Raw genomic sequence first — 6,364 nt, forward strand, 5'->3', positions numbered from 1 at the left:
AGGGAGACAGAGGATCCGACGTGGGCTCTGTGTTGACAGCAGAGACCCCTACGGGGGGCCCAAACTTTTGAACTCAACGAGATCATGACCTGAGCCAGAGTAAGACACTTAACCAACTGAGCCATCCAGGCGCCCCCTACACATTTTTCAAAAGAAAGTAAAACTGTTATACAGGATCTAATCCTTAAAAGGAATACAGAATAAGAGGTGATTTTAGCTACTTTCCCCGGAATTCTTCCACATGTGCTTAAACAAGCATTTAATGGCAATTAAAATTGGTAGATGTTCCTGTTGTGTTGCCTTTGGCGGTGAAGAATGAGTAAGCCTACAAAATGCTATCTAGGGGAGTGTTGAACTGTTGAAATTTGGACTTAATTTAAAGGAGCTGCAGTGCGGGCTTGTTGATCGATAAAAAGACTCTTCATTTCCAAAATTCAAGAAGTCCACACTTCTGCACTGCGCTGTACAGAAATAGCACATTGAGCCAAGGCACCTGCCACTTGATCCAGAAATACTTGACTCCACACATTCATTCATTCATTCATTCACTCACTCACTCTGCACTGGGGCAAGCACAATCTCTACGGTACCTGAATCACTTCGTGAATGGCTCTCATTTAGAATCATTTTGTGCGCTAAGTACAGCTGTGATATTGATCTTTATGTATATTTAATGAGAGGACTAAGCCATTGGGGGTTTACCCCACTCAGATGTGTCTTAGCATGTCCAATGATTTTTGTGCTTTGTTTCTCCAGAGCTAACCTCCCACCTCCCCCCAAAAGATTGTGACCACCATGTGAAATTACCAGCTAAAAGAAAGAAATGAAAAGTTAACTAGAAATTATCCTCCTTAAAACATTGACAATTTTAATTTTTAGAAAACCATTTCTCCATAATCTTTGCCTTACAATGTTGAAAATGTTGACATTTTTCTTTGGTGAAAGAAAATAATTTATCCCACAGCTGTAAAGATTTAAAATTCTAATGATTTCATTATTTGAGAAACTGTATTTTTCTTTCTTCCTTTTAATTAAAACTTAAATATTATTTTTTCTTTAATGTTATAAAGAGGGATCTTTATGTGTGTCTCTCTTAGAAAAAAATAAAATCAGACAGCACATCGGATCATGTAACTGTGTAATAAAATGATCAATTAATGTGCATGTTAAAGTTTTGGAGCTATTAATGCTAGTTCTTATTATAACCCGTGTGCATAATAATAGGCTTTATTGAACTTTCCATCTATTTTTTTCTCACATCAGCAATTTAAAATGAAAGGTAGTCTGGAATTGTTTCTTTCTCATATTTCTTAGAATTTAAAATACTCTCAAAGTACTGTACCTTCTGAATTCCTGTGATTCCCTGCTATGGTGTAGCTGGGTCTTGTTATTTCCTGGGACAGACTAATATCTCCTTTACCCCTACAAACAGTCTCAATAACTAGTTGTCATCCTCAATATATGTTCTACATTTATTGGGCCATAACATGTACTGAGCTCAGTACTTTGCTACATGGTAGGGAACCCCAAAGATGAGACTGACAGACAGAGAATCAAGACTGAAGCACAAGTTACACAATAATCACAGACAGTTTTATAAACTGATATTGCAGATGTTTTGCGACTCACTAGATCGTCTTATATTTTCTACATCAACTTTTCTTCTTGAGGTCTGCTAAACTCAAGGTAGCCTGAATGTATATTCTAGAAAGAATAGCCTTAATTAGTAGCCACAACATTGAAATTTAAAAAAATCGTTTTACTGAAAAGGAAATATATAGCTGCATTTCAATAGTAAAGTAAAGTTTCTGGAAGTTGTGCTTCCTTTATCCTGTGGCTTCAGAAGTAACTTTACCACATATGATGATTCATCAGAGGCACAAATACTTCAGGTCGAGAAGCTTTAAAGGTGATGTACAAAAGATGAACTGCCTTGAATATTTTATCAGAAGAGTTACAACTCAAAAGAAAAGGAGGAAATTAACCTTCTGTGGCCACGTTTAGCAAGTGAGCATCCAGACTATACACTTTGATAATCCTTCATAGTTTGAAAAAAATATTAATATGGGAAAAGCAGAGTTATAAAGAAAAAGTCATGAGAGTACTCCGCTGAGACCATTTAGATTTAAGTGTTCTCTCTTGAATTGACTGTTTGACCTTGGAAAAGTCATAGCCTTTCCTTTGTACCACTCTCCACTCTCCCTCTGTTAGAGTGAGTGCATGTCCTCTGTGGTCTTCTCTAGTTTTGCCATCCTGTAATTCAAAATTGTACCGAATTTCTTGTCACTTTACTGCACTCCACTTTAAATTAATGAACACAGTAGAGCGGCAATGATCCCTAACTGCCAAGTTCACCGCAAAAAAAGTCTTCAGCACTGTGATTGTATTTATTTTAATGGTGATGAGTGAGAGAGAGAGAGTGAGACAGGGCAGGGAGGGGCAGAGAAAGAAGGGAACAGAGGATCTGAAGTGGGCTCTGTGCTGACAGCAGAGAGCCTGATGCGGGGCCTGAACTCACAAACCACGAGATCATGACCTGAGCCAAAGACAGACACTTAACTGAGCCACCCAGGCGCCCCAGCAGTGTAATTGGAAAATGTGTTTTGACTGCCTGCAATTTTTTGGCTGCTACAAAGGGAAGAAGCTAGCATTTATTGAGTTACTACAACATGCCAGTCATTGCATATTCCACAATAAGAAAGAAATGACTCAACATTATTCCTTATAAATGATTTAGGAGCAAAGTCTGTAGAATGGAATTACATATGAAACACTTTAAAACTGGGAAGCAGCAATGGAAAACCTGAATCTTCACTCAAAGTGATGGCTAAGGTGGAAAAGGAGTAATAGAAATCTTTCAGAGAAGATGCATTTTGAGCTGAATCTGGGGAGAAGATGACAGCTAAGCAATAGAAGGAAGGAAGGAAAAGTAGATGTGGAGGTGGGGAAGTAATAAAAAATACAGTTGAAGTAAATCTGCAGTTCAAGAATTTTGAATGAAGTAGTGGGATGAAGAAGTTGGCAACATGCAGATCATAGTTAAGTTCTTGAAATCAATCCATACTGTGTAAATGACCCACTATGTTTGGAGGACACATAAGTCTATATTGAAAACTTACAAAGAGCGAAGTTCAAGCCAGGTACCATGAAAGATACAAAGCATCTTAAATATAATCCTGGCACCTAAGATATCTCTGATCTAGTAGAAGACACAAGGCATGCAGACATTGAAGGGTAATACGACTAAATTTTCTAGAAAGAAAATACCAAAAGAAGACATGTCTTGATATTTCACGAGACCTTACCAAATACAAAATTTGGATAGTGCTACTACAATTCAGAAAAGAAAGAGATCACTGAGCCGGCACCATGAGATTAAAAAAGAAATTAACAGCATGGTGTCTGACTACCGGGAACTTATAACTTTTAAACATCTACTTCATCAACCCTTAGAACTGTTCAACCCCTTCCTTCCCCCTCTCTACCCTTTTATTTCTGTTTTCCATTAGCTGAGTGATGACGGCATTGCCATTTACATCAGCACTCAGCATCTATTCTCATCTTTTGCTAAAACATTGGGTTTAAATACATACAAAAGAGCAGCAGGAGACTTGAAAAAGATCGACTTTATATATATATATTTTTTCTTGTGTGAAAGTCTAAAAACAGAAACCAGGATAGAATCTAGAAAAGAGAAGGAGGGTAGAAGAGTCACTCTTTTCATCTTTAATGCATTAGGCAACACTCTGCATTGTCTTTATCTGTATGGATACAGTTTTTCTTCTAAGTTTTCAGGGGCAGCGAGGATTGTTGCAGGGGTTCAGCTTTCAAGTGTAAATACATGACCCCCAACCTTAATTTGAAATATTTTCCCTAAATATGGATCACACTATATCAAAGCTCGAAGGGACATTGGAGATCCAAAGGTACTCTTCCTTCTGTCTATATATGAATCCCAAAGATATTAAATGATTCGTTCAAAGTCTCAAAATTAGTTGAGAATAAGCCAGTAGTGGAACTTGAGTTTTTGATGCCCAATAGTTTGCTCTTTCCATAAAACTAAGTGACAGTTTCTTCTTGGAATTTAGCACCAGGAAAGGTTTTGATCTCACCCAATATATAAACATGCCCAAGCCCTGTTTTGGCCTCTACTTAACCCAGGGCTTAATTTAATGCTCAAGTGAGTAAAGCACATTTCTTGTACAATAAATTGCTCTTTCCTTTATATAATTTCTGATTTTCCTGAGTATATTTCAGATTTCATTATAGAGTGATACATATTCATTCTGGAAAATCTGGAGAACATGTCCAACTATAAAGAAGCAATAAAAGTTCCTCTAATCTCACCACTCATATTACGTACTTCATTTAAGCTAACTTTCTGTGTGTGTTTTAATTGTGAACTGCCTTGAAATAGTTTAAGAAGTAGGACGAGATTGTTTATGAACAAGTTTGTTTTATTAAGCAGAAATTACATCACCTTGCTTTTCACAAATATTCACCAACATGTGAATACCAACATGTGAACGTGTAGACCATTTAGCTTAACAAACAACCAACTAGAGCCCTCTTTAAAAACATGTTTGTCCTTCTAGAGGAGAAAGCAGGAAAAGACCTCTCTGATCTCAGCCGTAGCAATTTCTTACTTGACACACCCCCAAAGGCAAAGGAATTAAAAGCAAAAATGAACTACTGGGACCTTATGAAGATAAAAAGTTTCTGCACAGCAAAGGAAACAACCAACAAAACTAAAAGGCAACCAATGGAATGGGAAAAGGTATTTGCAAATGACATATCGGACAAAGGGCTAGTATCTAAGGGCCAAAATCTATAAAGAACTCACCAAACTCCACACCCGATAAACAAATAACCCAGTGAAGAAATGAACAGAAAACATGAATAGACACTTCTCTAAAGAAGACATCCGGATGGCCAACAGGCACATGAAAAGATGCTCAACGTCGCTCCTCATCAGGGAAATACAAATCAAAACCACACTCAGATATCACCTCACGCCAGTCAGAGTGGCCAAAATGAACAAATCAGGAGACTATAGATGCTGGAGAGGATGTGGAGAAACGGGAACCCTCTTGCACTGTTGGTGGGAATGCAAATTGGTGCAGCCACTCTGGAAAACAGTGTGGAAGTTCCTCAAAAAATTAAAAATAGACTTACCCTATGACCCAGCAATAGCACTGCTAGGAATTTCCCCAAGGGATACAGGAGTACTGATGCATAGGGGCACTTGTACCCCAATGTTTATAGCAGCACTTTCAACAATAGCCAAATTATGGAAAGAGCCGAAATGTCCATCAACTGATGAATGGATAAACAAATTGTGGTTTATATACACAATGGAGTACTACGTGGCAATGAGAAAGCATGAAATATGGCCCTTTGTAGCAACGTGGATGGAACTGGAGTGTTATGCTAAGTGAAATAAGCCATACAGAGAAAGACAGATACCATATGTTTTCACTCTTATGTGGATCCTGAGAAACTTAACAGAAACCCATGGGGGAGGGGAAGGAAAAAAAAAAAAGATGTTAGAGTGGGAGAGAGCCAAAGCATAAGAGACTCTTAAAAACTGAGAATAGGGGCACCTGGGTGGCTCAGTCGGTTGGGCGTCCGACTTTGGCCCACGTCACGATCTCGCGGTCTGTGAGTTCGAGCCCCACGTCGGGCTCTGGGCTGATGGCTCCGAGCCTGGAGCCTGCTTCCAATTCTGTGTCTCCCTCTTTCTCTGCCCCTCCCCCGTTCATGCTCTGTCTCTCTCTGTCTCAAAAATAAATAAACGTTAAAAAAAATTTAAAAAAAACTGAGAACAAACTGAGGGTTGATGGGGGGGGTGGGAGGGAGGGGAGGGTGGGTGATGGGTATTGAGGAGGGCACCTTTTGGGATGAGCACTGGGTGTTGTATGGAAACAATTTGACAGTAAACTTCATATATTGGGAAAAAAAACATGTTTGTCCTGGAGAGATGGAAGTCCAGGGCAGGGCAGGGGCATGGGAGCCTGCCCTGGGCTCATAGTGAAAGGTTATAGAAGTAAGATTCTGTAGCTTGAAATTTTTGTGATTTAAAGGACGTACACATTATTAGAAAGTATCTATTCAATAATTTGATAAGAGAAGTTTGGATCACATACCAACTCCTCCCTTCATTTTCTGCCTGTAAATGATCAATCCAACAGTATTAGGGGAAAACGCTCAGAATATTCTTTTAAGTTCAAATTTGTGTGGCTTACAAATCCATAAAAGTGTGCACACACACACACACACACACACCCCTACATTGAAGATATCAATGAACCAGGGAAAGAAGAAAAGATAGGATAGCAAAGGGAATGGTAATGAAGGAGCCATG

Source organism: Felis catus, chromosome C2 (genome assembly GCF_018350175.1).
Source record: "Felis catus isolate Fca126 chromosome C2, F.catus_Fca126_mat1.0, whole genome shotgun sequence".
NCBI lineage: Eukaryota > Metazoa > Chordata > Mammalia > Carnivora > Felidae > Felis > Felis catus.